A 24822-nucleotide genomic window follows, 5' to 3' on the forward strand; every position below is an offset into this window, starting at 1 on the left:
CTCACGTATTCTACTGACTGAGAGTACAGCACTATATAATAATAATTAGTGCAGGGTGTGTATCAGTGAACTTTGGAGGATATCCAGGATATCCTGGAGGATAACACTTCATCTTTGCAAGGCATCATCTCTAAGCTGTCACCACAGCTGCCCCTTCAAATATCATTGCAACACTCCATCAGGCCAGCAGCTTCTGAATGGTACAGAATATGAAAGAGCCAATGGTCCCATGGTCATGTGCCCACTGCCACCTCTTCTTTGCTGTAAAGTGCGCCCATTAATCCAATGCAGTATTTTATTAGCTGCTATTTCAGTGTATTAAACACTCCCTAAGCCCCCATGGAGTGGTGCTGGCTGACACACTATAGGTAGGAAAGACAAAACAATACCTGGACTATGTGTCAATTACAGTAAATATGTAATTGCTCTCCTTCCAGGATGAAAGAAGTACAATATAATCAACTTGCCTTCAAGTCTATGGTTGGTCTCCCAGAGGCATGGCTGAACAACACACTCTTTATGAGAAGCAGCAGTTAGGGAAGCCCTAAATCAAGTGTGGAGACAAAAACCAGAATACTAGAGGAATTCGAAGCTTCTGGTACATGTTGCTATGGCAAATATTAAAAACAGCCCTAATCTTAACCAGGTTAATATAAATCCTCACACTGAAGGCCTATTTATTTCAGTTCCTATTGCCCAATATAACATGTCCAGCTTTCAACAAAAATTTACAAGACATGACAAATAGCAAGAAAAACACAGTCTAAAGAGAGAAAACAATTATCAGGAACAGACTCAAATATGACACAAATGTTAAAATTATCAGACCAGAAATTTAAAACAACTATGAACAATATATTAAGAGCTATAATGGGAAAAATAAAAGCAGACAACATGCAAGGGTCGGTAATATAAGTAGGGAGATGGAAACTCTAAGAAAGAATTTTTTAAAGGCTAGAAATCAAAAACACTGTAATAGAAATGAAGAATGCCTTCAAAGGGCATATCAACAGACTTAACACAGCCAGGAAAAGAATGAGCTTGAATACAGGTCAATAGAAATTCCCTAAACTGAAATTCAAAGAGGTAAAAGAATGAAAAACCAGAACAGAACATTTGAGACATATGGGACAATTTCAAAAGGGTAATATTTGTGAAATTGTAATGGCAGAGAGAGAAGAAAGAGATAATGGAACCAAAGAAATTACTAAAGGATAAAAATTTTCCAAAAATAATGAAAGTCATCAGACCAAAACATAGGAAGCTCAGAGTGCCTCAAGCAGAAAACATTTTTTAAAAAAAATAAGCATATCATATTCAAACTACAGACAAGCAAAGACAAAGACAAAATCTTTAAAAAGCCAAAAGAGAAAAAACAATGTACCTATATAGAGAAACAAGGTTAAGAATTACAAAGGGCTTCTCATCAGAAATCATGCAACCAAGAAAAAAGTGGAATGAAATATTTCAGTGTTGAAAGAAAAAAACCAAAAACCTAGAATTCTATATCCAGTGGAATTATACTTCAAAAGTGAAGGAGAAATAAAGACTTCAAATGGACAAAACTGAATGAATTCATCTCCAGCAGATCTAGAGATGCAAGAAATATTATAACAAGTTCTTCAGGGGAAAAGAGAAATGATACACGTACACTCATTCAATGGAATACTACTCAACAGTAAAAAGAAATGAGCTATCAAGTCATGAAGAAAACATAGATTAATGTCAAATGTATATTGCTCAGGAAAAAAAGTCAGTCTGAAAATTTTATATACTATATACCAATTATATGACATCTGGAAAAGGCAAAAGTATAAAATGGTAAAAAATCAGTGGTTCCTAGGGTTCAGAGGCAGGGGACAAGAAATGGATAGGTGAAGCACAAGGACCTTTTTAGGACATTAAAATTATCCTTTATGATAGTACTCATGGATATCATTTGGATTATGCATTTGTCAAAATCCATGGAACTTTAAGCATGATGAATGAACTTTTATGTGTGCAAATTTTAGAAAATTATTTAGGGGATCTCAGAAAGGAATTCAGAATGTGAAAAAAACCATCTAACTATATTACAAATATATGAAACAACCTCACTGAAGGGAGTTAGGGAGAAAGGTGCAGCCTTAAGTATCTTTGGAAGTGAGAGGAGGCTTAATACTAAAGGCAAAAGAAATTGAACATAAACATTGCACTCTAGCTAATAAAGTTGCATTCCATGGGGGAACAGGTTAACAATTCTGAAACTACTATACATGAACAATTAAGTAAATGTACAGCAGATGGCAAGAGCCAGGTTTCTCACCATCAGAGTGGGAAGAGAAGACTAGAATGACCCGTGTGGTAATGGACTAGAGCTGGAGACATCAGTATGAGCTCAGGTTTAGCTTAATACAGATATAGGTTGATACAAACATAAATATTTATAGATATAAGTATACACAAGTATTAGTATACACACATATATTTCCTTGCTCTGTCAGCTGAAAGGACCTAGAAGCCGTGACAACTCAGTAGCAATGAACACACCTAGCATCTAGATCTAGGTTTCTAATACCATTATCCAATAAAAGGAACTAAGAATCCTTGGAGAAATGAATGATTCTGTAGCTGGAGCAGGAAATGTACAAGATGTACCAGAACATCTCATAATACCAGAAAGTAAGGAAGTCCTAAAACAAATAAAAAACCAAAAACCCTACAATGATAGGAGCATGCCAAAGAGAACCAGGAGCCCAGGAGTCAATGGAAAAATCTCCCAATGGCTAAAAATGGAACAATTTAAGCAACAAAAGAAGTAAAGTTGCATTGGATTATAACCCAGAGCATAAAATAAATATCCATGAGTCCAAATGATATAAATAAATGATTGAATAAATAAATTAATGAGGGAGAAGAGACAAATCTACCATGCAGAAGGACTCTAAATAATTTATGTAGAGGTGGGGCATAATTCCCCACTTCTTAAGTGTAGGCTACACATAGTGACTTCCTTCCAAAGAGTACAATATGAAAAGGGGGGAAAAAAGAGTACATTTACTGTGGAGAAACCCGATAAACACTACCTCAGCCAAGTGATCAAGGTCAACATCCACATTGATAAGTCGCGTTGATGAAAATCATGCTTTACCTTTGTGATCTTCCCCCAAAAAACACATAACTCCAGTGTAATCATGAGGAAAAACATCACACAATCTCAGTTGAGGGACATTCTACAAAATACTTGACCAGTGCTTCTCAAAACTGGCAAGGTCATCAAAAATAAAGTTTTAGAAATTATCATAGCTGAGAAGAGTCTAAGTACACATGACAATTAAATGTAACGTGGTATCCTGGATGGCATACTGGAACAGAAAAGGGACATTAGGAAAATAATAAGGAAATCTGAATAAAGTATGGACTTAAGTTATAATCATGTATCAATAGCAGCACATCGATTGTGACAAAGGAACCATATCAATGTAAGATCTTAATAATAAGGGAAACTGGGTGCAAGGTACATGGAAATTCTCTGTACTATCTTTGCAATTTTTCTTTAGGTCTAAAACTGTTCTAAAACAAAAGTTTTTTTAAAACTAAATTCCTTTCAGGAAGATAATTATCTTTTTAGTAAAAACAAACAAAAAATATTTGCCATTATAATTATGGAATGATAGTCCCAGGGCATGATAGATAGAAATTTGGGCAAGATAAACAGAGGACAAAATTTGGAGGGAGTGATATTCCAAGAACCAACTTGCAGAAGGAGATTAGGGGCCCAGAGGTGAACAAAAAAGGAAGTGGAAAGAAATCAGTGATATTTCAAGAGACCCTGGAAATTGAAGAGTGAAGTCAGTCCCCAAAATATTTCCAGTGGTAAAAATGGTTAAGGAATTTTAAGAACAGTGTGCCTAAAATCTGATTTTAAAATGTTTTGCACCATTATTATGTAAGGTAACCTCCACCTCTGTGCTACCTCTTTCTCCATTTAAATACCTCTTCTAGACAGCTGCCTGGTATTTTTGAGAAATCAAGGAAAATGGGATGCTTTGGGGCACATTTTGGGTAGAGGAAAGAGAACAAAGCCACAAGAGACAAAATGCAGACAAGAAAAAGAATTCCAGGGACTCGCCTGGTGGCACAGTGGTTGAGAATCCACCTGACAATGCAGGGGACACGGGTTCGAGCCCTGGTCCAGGAAGATCCCACATGCCGCGGAGCAACTAAGACCGGGTGTCACAACTACTGAGCCTGCGCTCTAGAGCCCACAAGCCACAACTACTGAGCTCGTGTGCCACAACTACTGAAGCCTGTGCACCTAGAGCCCGAGCTCTGCAACAAGAGAAGGCAAAGCAATGAGAAGTCTGCACCCTGCAACAAAGAGTAGCCCCTGCTCACCGCACCTAGAGAAAGCCCTCACGCAGCAATGAAGACCCAACAACGAAGACCCAATGTAACCAAAAATAAATAAATAAATTTATTTTTTAAAAAAAAGAATTCCAGAAGCAGGAATACGGAACTAGAGGTGACTATATGAGACATAAGCCCTCTGAGTACCTTCAAAGATATGGACAGGGAGCAGGGAGATAATGGGTTTCCCCTAAGTCTGGAGAACAGGGGTGACGTGTACAGTATAATTCTGTGAGGCTGTTATGTAAAGAAACACATTACTAGTAGAGTGTAAATTTAGAGGCTTTTTTAAAAAACAGGAATCATGAAAGTATTTGTCACTTGGCAACTCCACGAGTGTAAAATATTAAACTCCAGTTCACATCAACCACTTCAAACAAAAGGAAGTTTCAATTTATTTGTAACCATCTTAGTTACAATAATAATATGTCAGCACAGAAACTTCCTTTCAATTATGTGTTCCTGGCTTTCTGCCTTCTTAAAATAAATAAAACAGCTTTCCCATCTCCCAGAACAAACACAACAGCGCCATGTAACAGTTAAGCCAAAAAGCAAAACCTCCTAAGCAGAGGCAATACCGCTTAGGCCAACTTCTAACTCTGTTGACGTTCATCTCCCTTTCTTACATAAGTGGAAATGTTTTCAAGATGCACTCTATTTCACTGATGGCAGAATCTAGGTCTGTTAGCAAAGCAACGTTCCTGTGGAGAGCACATTAGATGAGAACACAGGGGAAGCTTGGGTCAATTCAACTTTATGAAGCAGTTATTCATTGATTATAACAGGCAGTTTGATAAGGGATACAAAAGTCAGTAACACAGCCTTGTCCTCAAGAAATGTCCAGTCTAATAAGCGAGGTAAAGCAAGCCAATAAATAGCTGTTTAAAAATACAAAGAAAGTTTGCAAGATGAAAAGAGTTCTGGACATTGGTTGTACAATACTTAACACTGCTGAACTGTACACTTAAAAATGATAAAGATGGTAAATTTTATGTTACATGTATTTTCCCACAATTAATTTTTTTGATTTTAAAAAAGGGAAAACAATTAAAAAATTAAAAATTAAAAAAATTAAAAAGGGAAAAGAGTGTGAGAAAAAGATAATTGATTGACCACCTCCCCACCTTGGGGGAATAGAGAGGGGAAGGTTAGCATTGGTTTGGCTCCAAGGAAGATTGGAATTTGAAGAGACTAGAATACAAGCAGGATCTTACCCAAGAATATCCACTTTAAGAAAAAAATGACACACAAACTAGTTCAAAATCCAGTATGGGGAATCAACTATCAAATGCCAAGAGAACAAGTAGAAATACCTAAAAACCAGGTTTGGTGTGGAGGTGCAGAGAAAAAAGGACAGAGATGGGCAAAGAACTGGCAGAGTCCGAGGAGAACTGGCAGAGAACAAGAGTGTTCCAGAAATAGGAGAAAAACTGCTGGGGCAGTTGCTGACAACTGCTTAGGGCAAGTTTAACTTCCTTTCTAGGTCGTTATGTAAGCAATTCAGAATGTGTCGGGACAGAGTTTAGATAGCTAGATAATAAAAACCAATGCTGGAGAACAAATTCCAAGGATCTGCCAAAGAGGAAGGAGGAGGAAGATCAGGAAAATCTTCCTGAAGAAAGTGATCATTAAAGTGAACTTTAAAAGTGGATGGATTTTGTCATATGGGTTGCGGGAGGGGAGATCCATATGAAAAGAACAACATAACTGCTGAAACCAGGAAAGGTCACAGATCATGGTGGCATACCTAGCAGATGAATTTACCCAAAATGTAGGAAAATTAAGAGAATAATGTGAGATAACCCTGGAGAGAAGACTAGGGCCACACACTCTTGGTCCTGCAAGCCAGAATGAAGCATTACACAAAATTAAACTGGCAGTAGTGTTTTTAATGTAATGTAGGGAGAGAGACTACATAAAAGACCTATCTGAAGGATTTTGCAGTGACTCAGTTAAGAAGATTGTACCTGATATGAGGTTTCATCTTGATTATTGCTGGTATTTCCAGCTGCTAATCCCTAGTACATAGTATGTAAATAATAAATACTTGTTGAATGAATAAATTAATGCAGAGTACACATTTAATGAATGAAGTAAGAGGGCTTGGGCTAAGATAATGACAATAGTAATGGAAAGTGGGGAACAAATAGAAAAAAATATTGACAAAATCAATATAATTTAATATTAAATTAGAAGTGGAGAAAGAATATATGATTTTGAAATTAGGAGCCTGGGGACTTCCCGGGTGGTGCAGTGGTTAAGAATCCGCCTGCCAATGCAGGGAACATGGGTTCGAGCCCTGGTCCAGGAAGATCCCACATGCCGCAGAGCAACTAAGCCCGTGCACCACAACTAGTGAGCCTGCGCTCTAGAGCCCATGAGCCACAACTACTGAGTCCACGTGCCACAACTACTGAAGCCCGTGCGCCTAGGGTTCGTGCTCCGCAACAAGAGAAGCCACCGCAATGAGAAGACAGAGCACTACAACAAAGAGTAGCCCCCGCTCGCTGCAACTAAAGAAAGCTCACACGCAGCAACGAAGACCCAAGGCAGCCAAAAATAAATAAATAAATAAATAAAAACTTAGGAGCTTGGATGCTTTGAGAAGGAAGGGAGAAGATGCTGTCTTCCATCCCCACCTGTGGGTAGAAAAGATTTTTTACCTCCAATCTTTCTCATTAGAGGTAGAAACTCTGGTTGAGCTTGGTAAATACCTACAGCACAGAAAGAAGCATAAAAGTAGATTATAATTGACATGAAATTGAATTTACAAATTGTCTAGCTACACTTTTTAGAGTGCCCATAAACAGTGTTCCTAGCTGACCCAAGAACCTAACCTTTTAACCTAAAAGGATTCTAAGCAACCTGGATGCTTCAATGAATAGATAGCTTAGGTCCCACTCCATTTTTCTCAGCAGAAAATACAAAAAGAAAAAAAGCTAATTAAATAGAAATGCTGCCCTATAGCTCATCTCACAATTTTAGAAGCAATCCATTTTACTTTAACTACTGCTAACAGATACCTTCTAAAAGGCAAGAATACCGGTAAAAACGAAACTCAACGTTCCCAGCTCACAATGTTTCCATCTCTGCCCTGATGGATGACAAAATAAGCAAGATGATCTACATACTCACTACCGTCATATCTGGCTATTTGCTAAAAAGGATGTTTGTTCTTTATACCAGAGATTCCCCTAGGCAGTCAATCAGAGGAGAATGGGGCTCTCTCCTAGCAGAGAAAATGTTAGAGAATGAATCACAATGATAAATCTGACAACACTTCTCTTTGAAGTCTTAAACTAAAGGACAGGTAAAGGTTATCTTAAGAGTCTGTTATTTAGCAAAAGAGAGTTACTTAATGAGATATTCACCAAGAAATCACATTTCTTGCTTCAGAGTAACATGAGAAATTTGAGGTTTTTCTGAAGTTTTACAATCTGAGCACAAACAGACACAGATCTGTTAGCTGGATATGGGACCTCTTCTGAAGTTCTTTGATCTCCTTGATACATTCTGTGTGTATAGGAAATTAATTCCCTGTACCATTTACCATAAAGAGATTTTAAGTGCATAACAAATATTAACCACTTCACATCTGAACTAACAGCAGCAAATTTTGATGACCAGGCTGATCTCCCTGCCAGCAGCAAGGACTTGTTTGGAGTAAGGGAACAGAAGCACATGATACACCCATATATATGATTGTATATTGCTCAACCAACAGTTTTTATCTTGGAGTGGTAACTTTGTGGTCATCTGGTCTATCCAATCCCATGCTTTGCAAATAGTGTTCCATCCTATTATTTAAAGTCGAGGGACATCCAGATTCCTCAGCCTCCCCTACAAGTTTGGTGCAATATTCCAAGAACTTGATCAATTATTTACACTTCTGAAATCAACTACATCATCACAGTCCTTTCTGATTCTTAGTTTAAGTCTGAGGAAACTCACTCCGTCAGGAGGTTGGAAGATACTTCCACAAGTCATCCAAGAGGGTGCAAACCTAAATACAAGCACTTCAGCCTTGAAATGCACAGCAATTAGCTGGTAAGAACTTTTTCTTAGATCCAAGGATTAAAAATACACAGGATAGGCCATTTTCTGCAAAATGTCTTAGAAGGGATGAAAGATTAGTAGAAAATGATGTGGGGTCTTAAGACAGTGTTCATGGTAAAGAACTGCTATGTCTCCTCTTTCCTCTAAATACCATTCTTGCCACAGCGCAGACTGAAACTACTAAGACTGAAAAGAGAAACATTGAGAAAACCCATGGTGCATTAGGGAAAACAGACTCTCTACCAAAAAACAGAAATTTAAGAAGCACAAGGGAATTTGTTCTCACAGAAGAAGAAGCCTGGGATAGTCCTCATAAGAAAATTCATATTATCCCTAGGACGGGCCTCTAAATAAATTGTATTACCACCGACAAATTTTTAAGATTTTTCTAAACTAACATCAGGACTATCAGAAAATGTACTATCCTCTTATAAAATTCTTCTCTTAGTCCTCTACCTCACATGGTGTTTTCTATATTTATCTTTGGGGGCACTGACAGCAGACTCTCATCATCTATTGAACACTTGCTAGTGCCAGGCAGTATGTTAAGTGTTTTATAAACATTAAGTCTTTTAACCCTCATAGCAATTCCTGTAAGTTGGTAGTGTTAACCTCATTTTAGATATAAAGAAACTGAAGTGCGAAGAAATTAAGAGAACTGCAGAGAGGTTGTATGGCTAAGAGGTAGCAGAGCTAGGATTCAGATCTCTTATCCCAGCACGGTACTGTTTTCATTGCTATGAAAATGAAGGATGGACCAAGTACAAGCTTGACTACTGCACTGCCATGTGGGCTACAAAAAAAAAGCCTTCTTCCTCATGTCCCTCTCACCCCTAAAACTGAACCTACAAGTGATGGGGGCCAGGAGGGTCCCATACAAATTGGAATTGCTGAAAAGCAGCTTGGAAATGGGTGTTTCAGTGTTAGTTAATTCGGCTGAAGTAAAGAATGGTATGAAGGGCCAAGTTTAATCTTCAGTTTTATTCAAGATGCATAATCAAAGAGGAAAAGTCCCAAGTACATCTGCTGGTCCATAAATGTAACCAATTTTATTTATTTAAATGTGATTGAAGCTTCCTCACTGTTGGATTCTGGTAGAAACCTTACTCAGTTTTTCCCTAACTATGTGTATGTATTTAGGTAGAAATTTATATGAAATATGTGTGTATATATATGTATGTATAAAATCTCACATAACACTCCAGTTATCCACTATTTACTTACTACACTTTCAACAATCCAAAATCTAAAAGGAAAACAGGAAGTAGGCAAAATGTTCTCTTTGCACCCAAAATAAATAGAGTAAACATCAGGTACTTTGAGCACTGTGTCATCCCTGCACGTGTCCACACTAAGAGCTCTTATCCTACTTGTTACTGCTCACGACCTCGGTATTTGGTAACCTGTTTGTTTTTCCACTGCCGATAAGAAGTTAATAGAAAGGGAAGATTATTAGAGGCAACGGTCCTTGTCAGCAGCAAAAAGTGACAATTGACAGGCAAATAGCTAAACTATAAAGAGTGCATTCACATATAGTAAATAGTAGCTTAATATACTGTTGCTGAAAGAATGGGTGAATGAGCAAACTTTCCAAAAAAATCAAATACACAATCATTTTAGCAGCAATTCATGTGAAAAAACCTGGGCCTTTTAGTTACCTGTGTGCAGAATATGAGTCAAGAATTAGTGTTGTACAAACTTATGGTTACCAGGGGGGAATAGGAAGGAGAAAGATAAATTGGGAGATTGGGATTGACATGTACACACTACTATGTGTAAAATAGATAACTAATAAAGACCTACTGTATAGCAGGGAACTCTACTCAATACTCTGCAGTGGCCTATATGGGAAAAGAATCTAAAACAGAGTGGACATATGTATATGTATAACTGATTCACTTTGCTGTACACCTGAAACTAACACAACATTGTAAATCAACTATACTCCAGTAAAAATTTTTAAAAAAAGAATTCATGTTATATTAGGTTGAATAAACTGTTCCATGCTAGTTGGGAAGGAATAGAACTAACCTGAGCAACCTTTAATAAATGCATGTTTGTGTGTGTGTGTGTGTGTGTGTGTGTGTCCCTCTGTCAGAGTGAGAAAGTGATTACTGTAAGGATTCAGAGATCTCACAGAGTGGAGAGAGCTGACCCTCATGGAAACTGGAGCCAGGCACTGGGGAGCCACGTGGTCTGTAGGCAGCCACGTGGTCTGTGGCCTTCTCTCAATAGGGCTGTGTCTCTCCTGTGTTTCTCCCTGTCAAACTGCACTGTTGCTCTTGCTCTGCTCCATGAGGCTGTAACTAGTCATGTCTCTGCTTCAGCCTCAATGCTAGACCTTTCAGGTCCTCTCCTTAGAGATAGGTCTTTATTCCAAATTCCCAGGAAAGGAATCTAATTGGCCCAAACAAAATTAGATATTTACCATTAACCCAACCAGTTGTGGCCAAGCATGGCAGGGTCAAAAGTTATCTAATAAATGCCTAGAGCAGCCCTTAAGCATTTATTCATTCAACCACTCATTCACCTGTTCCCTCACCACATAGAGCTCACATTTAAGAAGAGTTAACGGTCTTATTTCATGTTTCACATTCAAAGAAACAGATATCAAGAAAGTAGACCATGTTCATAGATGAATCACTAAGTCCACGAGAAATTTAGAAGCCATATCTCATGAAGAATTGTTCAAGACTCTGAGGCTGTTAGTGTAGAAAAGAGAAAACTCATTCAGTCATTCATCAAGAAATTTCATGAGTACCTACCTACTTTATTTCCCACACTGTTCTAGTTGCTGTGGTTATAATGGAGCACAAAATGAGACCCAACTTTCTCACATAGGAAACCTGCTTCACGATCAAAACCTGATTGCTGTCTTCAAATTTTAAAGATTTGTCATGTATAAAATACATATTTATTCTATGCTGCTTTAGAAGGCAAAACTCATCAGAGAGTGAAAGTTATAGAAATGAAGATAGAAGAGTGAACTATCTAACCATCAGTGGAGTCCAGAAATGAAACGAAAAATTCCATGAGATTGCACCTCCCTCCCCAGCTACCACAAGTGGTGATAACTATCAGGAATATTGTCAAAGTGACTCTGGCAGAGGAGAAAAGTTGAACTAAGATACTTGCTAAAGTCCCTTATAACTCTAAAATTCCAAAATGGAGCATCAGGGAACGGAGTTCAGAATCATAATACCCACATCTGAACCTCCAGTTTACCTCGGAGAGAGGGCTTCCCAACAGGCTTAATTATGTTATTCCCCATCCTCGTTCCTCTCAGATGTACTCTCTGTACAGACGGCATTGCAGATATGCTCAAAGAGACCCACAGTGGCTCCAAAACAACATTTTTATGAGTAATGTTGTAGGCTGACTGTACAAATTGGTAATAGAAGCACTATAGGATCTATTGTCAGTAATCTGTTTTTAGAACAATACTGAAAAATGACACAACTTCTAACCAGAAAGGGAAATAGGCTGTGTGTGTGTGCGCGAGCGTGCATGTGATGGTAATAAAGGATTTACGTAAGCAACCTTGGAGATCATCTGTAACCCCTAAGATGCAATGCTCTCTATGGCAACAGTGGAAGGCACAAAAAGCCAAGATTTTTACATGCAGATTTTGGAGCCACCAGATGTGGGTTTGAGTCCTGGCTCCCTCTTCTCTGCTCTATGCCTGTTTCCTCATCTGTAGAATGGATATAATTACATCACAGATGACTAAAAGAGAATAATACATCTATGGCACTTAGCCCAGTGCAGTGCCTGGTCCATAGCAAGCACTCAACATACTCTAGTTACAAAATTTACATAATAGTGAACAGGCAGTGAGTGTTCTTTTTATGTGCAGGGCAATGTGCTGACTGCTTTGCCTACATTTTCTTATTGTTCTATTCTATTTTATAGATAAGAAAATTGAGACTTAGAGGTGTTCAGTAAATTGTTCAAAGTCAGACGGGGAGTGACAGAACTGGAATTTCAACCCAAGAAGTTTTAAACCAGGAGTTTAAAGTCGACTCGTTTCTAACTACTGAATACAGCTCCACATCAAGCGTATTCTCTCTGCCTGGCATCTTTAACACCAGGCTTCTGCTTGAAATAGTATCTTATTGTGGTTTTAATTTGCATTCCCAAGATTACTAATGAGTTTGAGTACATTTTCATGGTTTTGTCTTTCTCTCATTGATCTGTAGAAATACAGAATACTAATTATGTAATTGATTGCCTGATACACACACACAAATACAAGTGATATATATGTATGAACTATATATATGTGTGTGTTTGAACTATACATACATATCTAGCACAGTTACACATTACCATAACATAACATGTATATGTATGAACTATATATATGTGTGTGTATGAACTATTTACATACATATCTAGCATAGTTATACATTACCATAACATAACATATATATGTATGAACTATATATATGTGTGTGTATGAACTATATACATACATACCATGCAGTTACACATTACTGTAACATAACATATAACACACAACACTTGCCACAACAGTGTGTGAGTGTGATTTTTTGAAGCCCAGGTCATTTTATGACACAAATAATCTTGTATCAATTCTTTCATATTATGAAAGGAATTAAATGTTGTAAGCATTTAGTTGTTTAAAATAAAGTTCCCAGGCATATGTTTGTGTGTAAAATTGCTATTGCAAATAGAATCGTACCTTTTAATTTCAACTCCTTTTCTAAGTTTTTGTTGCTATTGTACAGAAATACAACAGATTTTTGTATATTAATTTTTATCCAACAACTTATCTAAACTTGTAGTCAATTTTAGTAACGAATTTGTATTCTGTACCAATTATCATAAATGCCTCATAATTAAAATTTCCCTCTTTCCTGCTAATTCTTACATTCCCCTTTTTCTTGTTAGTTTGCTTCCTTCTGTTTGTTTGTTTATTTTGTAACAGTAAATACCTGAAAGATGTGTCTAAAGTTATTATACTTTATTATACTTACATTTGTCAGGTTGCACATTACATCCCTAGTACTTGTTTATCTTATAAATGGAAGTTTGTACCTTATTATTTTGAGCTTTATTTTCATCTCTGTGCCTTAATTTTCTCATTTGTAAAATTATAGTGTTGGGATACATAATCTTCAAAATCCTGCCTACTCTGACATACTGAGATTCTGTGGAAGCTATAGCAACGCTTAGTTTCATGCATCCTCTGGGAACGGAGATCCTTTATAAGAAGTCCGTATTCAACAAACATGTCTTTAAATCCCACGAAGCAGAACTGGGCCTGGGACAAGTACTTTAATACAAAGTTCTATTTGTCTTCAAGTGACCCTGATCAAACATATGATGCTTTTGCAGTACGTCTTTCTTTTTCAACTTCTTCCTTATCTCCTCTCTAAGGTTCTTTCCCTCTGTCTTAGTCAGCTTGGGGCACTATAACAAGATAGCATAAACTGGGTGACTTTTAAACAACAGAAATTTATTTCTCACAATTCTGGAGGCTGGAAGTATGAGATCAGGTGGCAGCACAGTCAGGTTCTGGTTAAGTGCCCTCTTCTGGGTGACAGACTGCCAACTTCTCCTTGTATCCTTACATGGAGGAGAGCAGAGAGGGGAATCAAGCTCTCTCCTGACTCTTATAAGGACACTGAACCCATTCATGAGGTTTCCACCCTTGTGATCTCAGCAAATCCTAATTACCTACCTAGGCTCCGCCCCCATAATACCATCACACTGGAGGCATAGGGTTTCAACTTATGAATTTCAGGGGCACATAAACATTTACTCCATAGCACCTTCCATTTCAAATTCCTGGGTCCTTCTCCTTATCAACTCACTACTCTTTCTTCTCCAAATTGAGCTAGTTCCTGTACCAATTAATTCATTGACTAATTATATTTTAGTATATAGTATGAATATTTTAGTCATACTATGAAATCAAATTTTTCTTATCCACTATACTATCTAGAGTTTTGTTTTCCCGGTAGGGGAATCTCAGGCATCATTAAATATGTGTGAAAGAAATTTGGGAATGGAAAGAGGTCAAAATAATCTTACAATTTACACATATATAATTTCTCCTACCAAGAAGAGGCTTTATCTTCCATATTACCTAAGTCAGGACCTAACCCCATGATGGCAGAGTATTTTTTACTAGGTTTGTGCAGAACCTATCATGAGAACACTGGTCTAACCTACCAGAGCTCACTTCTTTTTTTTTTTTTCATTGCCTTAGCACAGGTTACACAGCCATCTTCACTTCCCAGAATCAAAACTCAATTCTACTCCCTCACCTTGCCTTTAAAATTGCTTTGCTGAAAGCATTCGGGGATTTTTGAGCACAAGCCACCCATTCTCCTTGCATAACCCTGCAATAAACCTTTCTCTGCTCCAAAACAAAAACAAAAAAAAAACCCCTCAACTCTACTACAACCTACTATCTACTGCAAGAATTCCAGATACTTGAAATAATTTCAGAGCCAGGAGTCAAAGGAAGGTCTAGTTGATCCAAAGCTAGCTTACTTGATAATTGTTTAATTGCATACTTGGGAAAAGCACCTCCCAAAGTGATTCAGCAAACATATAGTCCATGAAATATAAATGGGCTTTGTGAAGTACAGGTGCAAGATACTATGGTCACATAAATTTGGGAAGCACTATGCAAAGCAAAAGCAAACAAGTTTATTTAGACCAGGAGTCCTCAGAACCTTAATATGCCATCGTATACTGGGAATATTTAAGAAATTCCCAAGCTCTTTTAAACATGCTCCCATTTTTTTTTCCAAAGGACATCTGTGAAAGTTTGGATTAATATTTAGCAAGCAGTCACTTCCTCTGCATCTACTGTAGCTAAAGTATACTTTCCAAACCCATTGATGTTGGGCTTGGAAATGTGACTTGCTTTGGTCCATGCAATGTTAGGGATATGATTAGAACAGAGACTTAGATGGTTCTTGTATAGATCAGTTTCCCTCTTGCACTTCTCCCTTTGCCCTGAGAACCTGTCCTGGTTAGCCACTTGTCCAGAATGATGACAGATACACAGAGAAGATCAGAACCCAATCAGTCAGTAGCTCGGAATGAAGCCTTGGTGACCGGAACTCTGAAGTAGAGCCACCCGATGGAGCCTGGTCTAGATCAGCCTAACTGTTGTTGAATTGCCAACCGTAAGCATGAAAATAAATGTGCATGGAGGATAAGCCACTGTGATATTGAGGCTGGCAGTCAGCAAAAGCTGACTGAGCACATCTCACTAGAGTAGTGTGCCATGCAAAGCAGTTTGAGAAAATGAACTCTAACACCCTTCAAAATTCCTCTTTCTACCATCCTACCATCATTCTCCAGTGTTTAAGAAAATTTGCGCAGCCTTTCAGATGTAATATAATTTTACAGTTTTCATTGTGTTTCACATGTATAAATATGTGGATGGGGAATGATAAAGTTCCCCACAACAAAGCTCACGAGTTAGGACGAGCAGCCCCATTTCCCAACCAAATGGGGGGACTTGCAGGGCTAATAATGGGCAAAGATGCCTGTGGAACTCAGATCTCCTGAGTCCTAGCCCTGCTGCTTTTCCACTAAACTCTGCTACCCCTCTTAATTTTTATAAAAAGCCCTTCATGATTTTCTGTGTAATTAGTTCCAAATTTCTATTTTCAGATATAGGTCCTGATTTGGAAATTCTGTAATTAAAGAATGCCTTCAAAACAACCTCCAGTTGAATAATATGAGTGTGGGTTGCATGTTTTGAACATTACTAATACCAAGAAGCCTTCCATTTATTTAGTTGCACAAAAATAGTCATCCAATGTACTCTACTGAAATGGCCCAAGTGACTTTAAAAGCTATTCTAAAGGGACAGAGAGCGGTGGGAAATGACTAAATAGCACAGAAAGCAGTGCTCTACTCGTCAAAGTTCAAAAATTAGTAAATCTGGGTGGTAGAAAGAAGTGAACTAAAGGAACCAGGACATAGTCCTGAGCAAGTCCCAAAATTTATAATGTGGACAAGTTATGTTCTCAAATGCTGAAACCAGTAACTGGCTGGGCATGTTTTTAAAAATATTCCTATTGAACTCGTTTGAGGGCGGGTGATCTTCAGCATGGCATTCCCCGGTATGTGGCCCCTGCTGTTGGCCAAGCGGCCCCGGGCACCGCCCGCTGCTTTAGGACTGCAGGGCTCCTGGCTTCTGATGCCCTCCACAGAGATCCTAGGAAGCATTCAAGCAAGGCCTCAGAGTCCTACCGAGCAAAACTATTTCTCTAATGCGGACACTGCCTTACACTTCTTGTAGGAGTGGAAACAGTGCAGCATTTCTGAAGAACAATTTGGCAATTTCATTCATCCATTTATCCATCATTCAACAAAGACATATTAAGCCCCCTTTCCATGCCAGGCACTCTTCTAGAGGCTGTAGATACTGCAATGAACAAAGCGGACATAAACTCTCTGCCCTTTTGGAGCTGACATTCTAGTGGCAAGGGTGGAAAGGGCAGGAGGAAATAAGATACTCTGGGGGAGAAAAATAAATGAATTAAAATGTCATTAATAAGTAACAGGTAAGAAATTCTATGAAAAAAACTTAAGCATAATGGGGAAGGGAATGGAAGTAGGTTATAGTTTTAAATAAGGTGCTCAGGGAAGATCTCAAGGATAAGGTAACATTTACCCCAAAGTTATGTTTAAAAGTTTATAGCTACAAAAAACAAAGACCTAATGGAAACATACCAAGTGCTCTTTGTGATTATCTTAAGAAGATGGGATTTGGGGTAATTTTTTGTGTGCTGTACTCTATGTTTGTGTGCTTGTGTGTTTTTAATTAATGGGAATTTTTGAGAATGTCAGGCATCTCTATTTTTTAAAAGGTCCCCCAAGGCAATTCTGATGGCACAGTCAGATATAAAACTGTTTCCTTCCCACCCTATATTTTAGATTCTAGGTAATTCTAAATAAAGATCTCAATAATTCTGAGCATACTGAATTCAGTATTTTATTTTTTGTCCACATCTTTATTGGAGTATAATTGCTTTACATTGTTGTGTTAGTTTCTGCTGTACAACAAAGTGAATCAGCTATACGTATACATATATCCCCATATCCCCTCCCTCTTGCTTCTCCCTCCCACTCTCCCTATCCCATCCCTCTAGGTTGTCACAAAGCATCGAGTTAGATATTTTAAATCTTCCTAATATTCCCATCAATTAGTTTTCTAAAGAGTCATACATAAATACCTCATAGTGCATTGTGACAAATAAATGATGTAATTCAAGTGAAGACGTTGGCATCCTGCTCAATAAATGTTTAGCTACCATCACTGTTGTTATTAGTGTATGAGGCTTAATGGAGAATAAGCTATTTGACCCAGACCTTGAAAAAAGAATGGGATAAGGATGGGTAAAAGATGTGGTTAAAGGTCAGATATTGGATTTTCTAGGCAGGAGAAATGCAAGGCCAAAGACATGGGCAATGAGCTGATCATGAGCAAAGGTTTTCATTCCATATACACTGCTGGGCTATTAGACCAGAAGCTTCCACAAGTGCTGAGACTGCATCCACCTTGTTCACTGCTTTATCCCGGAACTTAGCACAGCACACAAAAGAGATACAGATATTTGTTGAGTGCTCAAAATATTTTGACCACAACAAAAAGGTGTCCATTTTAGATGTGTTCTAAAGTCATTCTATGACATCAGTCATCATTTAAATAAGGTGCTAACCAGAGCCATGCCAAGAAAAGGCGTTAACCAAGATACACTCAAGCTATAAAATTAAATGTAATCATTTGTTGGATTTGTATGCAATAACAATTCATTTATCTGACATGGTTAGGAAATTAATAAATTCTTTAGAATGGAAATATCTCTTTAATGCTAAAATGTTTAAATTTTAACAAAGTTGGATGGAAATATTTAAAATTTTTATTACAAGTACTGTGGCATACAGAACAAAAGTGAGCCTTTCCTTTAATGAATCTGAGTCGATCACGGATCACAAATTGTGAACAGCCAAAAAATACCTTTGGCTACCTTAAGCAAGCAAAGTATTTTATTGGGATGTTTTAGAGTAGTACCCCAAGTTAAAGGAAAACTGGACGACCAACCTTGAAGAGGTCAGGGGCCATGCAGGAAGCTGTGGTCTAAGCGGAAGGGAAGAATGAAGCATTTCTTCAGGGTACCACCACCAGGATAAAGCAGCTCCACTGGCTTTGAGTCACTCTGCTCAATACCCATATTCCTGCAAGAAAACAGCTCAGCTGACCTGGCTTGGGTGATATACTCGACCTTATCCAGGAGAGGAGAAGACACCTTAAGTGATGGTTCCACTGGGACTGAGTACAACTTGGGAAGGGTAGCTTTGCAAAGGAAACTCACAGTGCTGCTTCCAAAAGAGAGCAGAATGAAAGCTGGACACCTGAAAACACAGAGGTCCAACACAAGAATTAGTGATCATTTTGAACATCAATTATAGTACCAGTTTATAATCCAGTGATGTTCTTGGAACCTAGTCATCTGTTCAAGGCTACTTTCCCCCTTCACTTAATGGTCTCAGACTTCTGTACTTCTGGGAGTTCTAATTTTTATAATTCTTTTATCTCTCTTTTTCTTTTAAAATGATTATTTCTTTCTCGCTACTTTCAATTCGCCTGCTTTGGGTACTTTCAATTTACCTACTTCACTACTTTTAATTTACTTGCCTCCTTTACTTGGCTATGGACTAGGAAATGAAAGAAACAAGCTTATTAGATGTATGTGTATAATGAGGCTATAAGTGAGTATAGGTCTATGAGTAAAATTCAGGTGATAAACACAGACTTGGTGTCATCTACATTGCTGCTCAGATACTTATCTTGCTAATGTTTACTTGTTTAGCTGATTTGATAGCAACTAGATGAGGAATTTCTCTGTAAATGGTATGCTCCCATTTTTTTAAAGGACACGATGTTCTTTTACCATTTTTTTATTTCTTCTTCTTCATAGCACTGAAAAGAAGGAAAGGGCAAATATTTTCTCAGTTTGACAAGCATACAAATGGAGCTACAGAGAGTTTGAAGTACATGGATGAGAAGGGGCTAGTGCTAGGCCCCAAGTGTCCCAGTCTCCATTCTAGTTAATAGATTCAGCTATGTCAATATCAGGAGATCTACAGCATCATAGGTCAGAGGCAGCTTAAAACTCAGGGATCACTAAGGGATAGAACAAGTAAGTGTATAGTACAGACAGAAAAGCACAGAGAAAATTTCCTATGTAGCTGTAGAACAAGCACAAAATCCCGAGACCAGTGTATTGATAAGTAAATGGGAACAAATATAGAACAGCTTAAGTTAACTAAATGGAAACAAACATAGATTTCATCGTGCAATCACTCTTAACAACAACTTGGAGGAAATACTGAAAATATGTTTGCCAATTTTCAGGTGACACAAAACTGGGAAGTATTACTCATATGTCAAATGACAGGAAAAAGATTCTAGGTGGAACTATTGGCTAGATGAAAGTTAACATGAATTTATAAAATTATATATGTGTGTCTATAATTTAAATTTACAGTCATGGTACAGGGGAAGTCTGGCTTGACAACAGTCATAGGGATTTTGGTTTACTGCAAATAAAGAAATAATAATACTAATATTTACTGAACATAGTAATAGGCATCATACTAAGTTCTTTACATGTATTATGTCAATTCTCACAACAATTCTACAAAAAGTGGGCACTATTATCAGCCGCATCATTATCATAATCTCCATGTTACAGGTGAGAAAACTAATAATTTGGGAAATAAAATTTCCAGAGTCCAACAGCTTATCAGTGTTGAAACCAGGAGTTAAACATACCTAAATCCATGCCTTAACTAATATGCTACTGTTATTGTTGAAAAATAAATTCCATTAATAAAAGACTCGAAGACGTCTCTTTGCAATGCTCACATTTCTATTGGAGTACTGTGTGCATTTTTCTGGGGATCAATAACTTTTTTGACCTATATATACCTTTTATAAAGATTCAGTCACAGTTTATCCTGAGAGCATCGGAAAGCATGCATATAAGATATGAATGAGGAAACTAAGAAAAAGAGTTTGAGATGCCTTAAAACACACAAATATGAAACAGAATTATGCATGGTGTTGAGGAAGGAGCCTACGTGTTGGAGTTAGCCAGACTGGATCCACCCCTCTTGGCTGGGTGACCTTGCACCAGTTTCCCCATGTGTAAAATGTGTGTGATGATCCCTTCCTGACACTATAGTTGGGAGCACTGGAAGCAATGCATGTGAAGCTCCTTGGTTCACTTCTTCTACATAGAAGTGCTCAAGAGATAGTATTATTATTGCTCTTTGTGGAAGTTAAAGGAAAATGGACTTTATCTTGATATTAGGAAGAACCTTTAAAGATGGCAGCTGTCAGAAAGGGCATTAGCTGCCTCATGAAATAGTGAACTGCCATTCTGGGCTGGAATAGGGGGGAGGTGGGGAATGACACTTAGTCAATTTATACATACACTTTAGGAGAATACGGCACTGTATTGGATAAGGATTTGGATTAAGTGTTCTCTGAGGTCCCTTTTAAAGTTGAGATTCTGAATAAGAACAGGTGAGCTTTCTTCCATCTCCAGAAACGTGCTGACTAACCAGCAGTGCGACCCATGATTTGAGATGCAGCAGTGGGGTGAGGTGAGTACCTGCAGACACTGTCACCATCTTACCCACTCCCCACGGGCTCGAGGACACACCCTTTCCATAAGTCTGGCAAAGTAAAGGACTATTTATAATCCCAGGTTAGCAAGAAGTCTTTGTATTGTTAAGCAGGTAACTTTGGCATCAATCATGGGTGTATATATACATATATATAATTTATAGCCACAGCTAAATAACCCAGAGGGATAAAGTTAGTTGAATAAGGCAGAAATGGAAAAGGAAAGGACAGACAGCATGACTGCTTGTTAATTTCTTTGGCCACTGCACCCTTCACCCTTCTCCCAGATGACAGCCCTGTTTGTGAATTATAGCATCTGGTCTGAGTTGCTTCATTTTACTACCTCACACTAGCATGCCATTGGTGAATTGATTTTATTCCTTTTGTTTTTAATGACTGTTTGGGAGTAACTCATATTTACATGATGTTTTGAAGACCTGAGTTGCCCTTTGCTTTATCTTTTGAGCCAGATTTCGTAGTGGTGTCTCTATTTACAAAGGCAGAAAAAAAGTTTTACTAGGTTACTAAAGTCTGGGAATTCATCTGGGATGATGAAAAAGAGTAATTACAAACTGACCTCAAGTGCTGGGGAAGTGTTCTGAGCATTTTGTTTACCAGCCAGAGAGATGAAATCTACCTCTTTGAAGTTTTCTGCCTGACACATTTCTGGCCAGTCTAAAGTAAAGTTATGAGATTTTCTCATGTCACGGGATGCTGAATTTCTATTTTGGACTTTGGATTTTTCACAATATGAAATTTATTAAAGTCAAAATATACTCTGTCCCATGCTGCTTGTCCTGCCTGGAAGTCTCTTCCCCTCAGTCTTTTTTACCAGACCATTTTTTACTCATCCTTCAGGTCTCTGCTTAAAGATACTACTTCCTCATAGAGCCTTCCCTCTCTACCCTGCCTTAGGTCTCTGTGTTCCATGCTTTCTTAGCACTCTTCCATTTTTCTTCTCTATCTCCTCAACATTTGTAGTTATGTATTAAAGAATAAGATACCAGTGTTTGGCACTTATGGTAAGTGCTCAGTAAATACATGTTGAATGAATGAGTGCATTCTAACTTTTCATGACATTAAATCAAAGAAAAGTAACTCAATGTTAAGTTTCTAATAGGGTAAGTCTCCTCTAAAAGTTAAAAGTTCAACTCAGCCCCTCACTACTGCTTTTTGTTTGCACAACTTTGGTCCACATGTCTTACTTTAAAAGTATGACAATATAGAATTTTATTTGTAAGTAGTTCCTTCTTGAAAACATGATTCTCTGTTTGTCCATCAAAGATTCGGACAAAGGTCTTTCAGAAAAACAGTTCAACCACATCATTTTTTGAACGGCCACGTGGGCAGAAGCATTCATGCACAAAGGTCATAAGCAAGGCAAACATTACAAAGGCACAAGATCTGTCACAGTTTCATTACTGTTTTCCCTAATACTTCCTGGGACTATATTGTTGTCAAGATAATGTTTTGGGGGAAAGTGAAAATTTAACTCAAAATATGGGCGTATTTAACCAATAGCAGTGGTTTCCAGTTTGCCTCAAAGATTTGCTTTTTGGTTTTTCCATACCCTGACCTCATAACCCCACTCTTATTATAGATTCTTTTTTCTTTTTAATTATTTTTTAAAATGTATTTACTTTTGGCTGCATTGGGTCTTCGTTGCTGTGCACAGGATTTCTATAGTTGCGGCGAGCGGGGACTACTCTTGGTTGAGGTGCGCGGGCTTCTCATTGCAGTGGCTTCTCTTGTTGCGGAGCATGGGCTCTAGGTGCGCGGGCTTCAGTAGTTGTGGTGCGAGGCTCAGTAGTTGTGGCGCACAGGCTTAGTTGCTCCACGGCATGCGGGATCTTCCTGGACCAGGGCTCGAAGCCGTGTCCCCTGCGTTGGCAGGTGTATTCTTAACCACTGCACCACCAGGGAAGTCCTTACTATAGATTCTTGAGGTCAGGGACAAAGTCCACAGTATTCTTCATCTTCCTCTTAGTGCCTGGCACAGAGAAGTTGCTCAATAAGCAATCACTGAGTAAATGAGTAGATCCTACCATAAGTATGGTTCTCCTTGCACAGAAGCAAATTAAGGTGTAATCAAAACAATAAATGATCCAGAAATTCCACTCCTGGGTATGTATCTGAAGAAAAACAAAAACACTAATTCGAAAAGATACATGCACCCCAATGTTCATAGCAGCATTATTTACAATAACCAGGTTATGGAAGCAACCTGAGTGTCCGTAAACAGATGAATGAACAAAGAAGATGTGGTACATATATTTACAGTGGAATGCTACTCAGACATAAAAAGGAATGAAATTTTGCCATTTGCAACAACATGTATGGGCTTGCATGGTATTATGCTAAGCAAAAAAAGTCAGAGAGAGAAAGACGATTACTGTATATTATCACTTATATGTGGGATCTAGTTAATATTACAAAAAAAGAAACAGACTCTCAGATATAGAAAACAAACTAGTGGTTACCAGTGGGGAGAGGGAAGCGGGGAGGGGCAAGATAAGGGTAGGAGATTAAGAAATACAAACTACCATGTATATAACATCTTATGGAAAAACCCGAACGAACTTTTTGGCCAACCCAATAAAAAAACTACAAGGATATTTTGTGCAGCACTAGGAATACAGCCAATAGTTTATAATAACTATAAATTGAATATAATCTTTAAAAATTGTGAATCATTATGTTGAACAACTGAAACTTATGTAACATTGTAAATTAACTATACCTCAAAAAAATAATGCTACAAAAACAATAAATAAATAGAAACCTTTATATCAGCAGGGGAAGTTTGATTATAAAATAGGTAGCTCTTTAATCCAACATTACTTGATTACCATTCATCACAATATTGTCTTTCTTTACCACCACTTTCAAAGAACACCTTTGGACTTCCTCTTTGTGAATTAAACCTCATGAAAAAAGACTGTCTTGATTATTACTTGTACCCTGTTTACTGCCCCGAGATGATTATCAGATGTCTCAATTAACCACTTTAGTCATCATAGTTGACTTCAAATAGTCCTTGATAAGTGTTTCTTATTTCTAGGTTTCCTATTCTATTCCACTGATCCTTGTGTACCTCTCTGTCAGTACCACACTATCTTGATTAATAAAGCTGTATAGTAAGCATTAACATCAAGAAAGGTGATTCTTCCCACACAGTTTTTTTAAATGTAATACATTTTATGTTTGAAAATCTTTTATTGCCACTCTATTGTATTTTTCCTCAACAAAAAATTATCTATAAATTGAAAATAAATTTCTCTTTACTTCCTGTAATAAAAGACTTCGTGTTAAAACAAAACAAAAAAACACAATTATTTAATTATTACAAAATATTTTGGACATTTTTGAAATAAGGGTAGGACCCTCGCTCATGCTATTGCTTGGATATAGAAAACACTCATTTCAATATCAAGAATGTTCATCATTTAAGGTTTCACATGAAGTTTAATTCCTATTACGTATACATAAAAGAGTTTTCATTATAAATCTTAACGGCAAAGTCATAAGCAACTTTGGGTTATCAGTGGTAAATCATCATGACTAAAATCAGAATTTTTTTTTTCACACACACACACTGTATTTTATTTTTACAAGAGATAGATAAACTGACCCCAAGCATTGTAAATGGATGACCACAACAAAAGCAACAATGATTGCAATTA

General features: G+C 37.6%; 1 protein-coding gene across 3 annotated transcripts in view; it reads right to left on the reverse strand.

Moving 5' to 3' along the window:
* LEPR (leptin receptor) overlaps nucleotides 1–24053 on the reverse strand; it is a 147673-nt gene extending 123620 nt beyond the window's left edge. For all 3 annotated transcript variants that reach the window (XM_082419056.1, XM_082419058.1, XM_082419057.1), the window contains exon 1: nucleotides 1–24053. This exon is cut by the window's left edge. The gene's annotated coding sequence lies outside the window, so the exon portion shown is untranslated.
* Between the last annotated feature and the right edge of the window lie 769 nt (nucleotides 24054–24822).

The sequence above is a fragment of the Balaenoptera physalus genome (genome assembly GCF_965194825.1).
Source record: "Balaenoptera physalus genome assembly, chromosome: 1".
Lineage (NCBI taxonomy): Eukaryota > Metazoa > Chordata > Mammalia > Artiodactyla > Balaenopteridae > Balaenoptera > Balaenoptera physalus.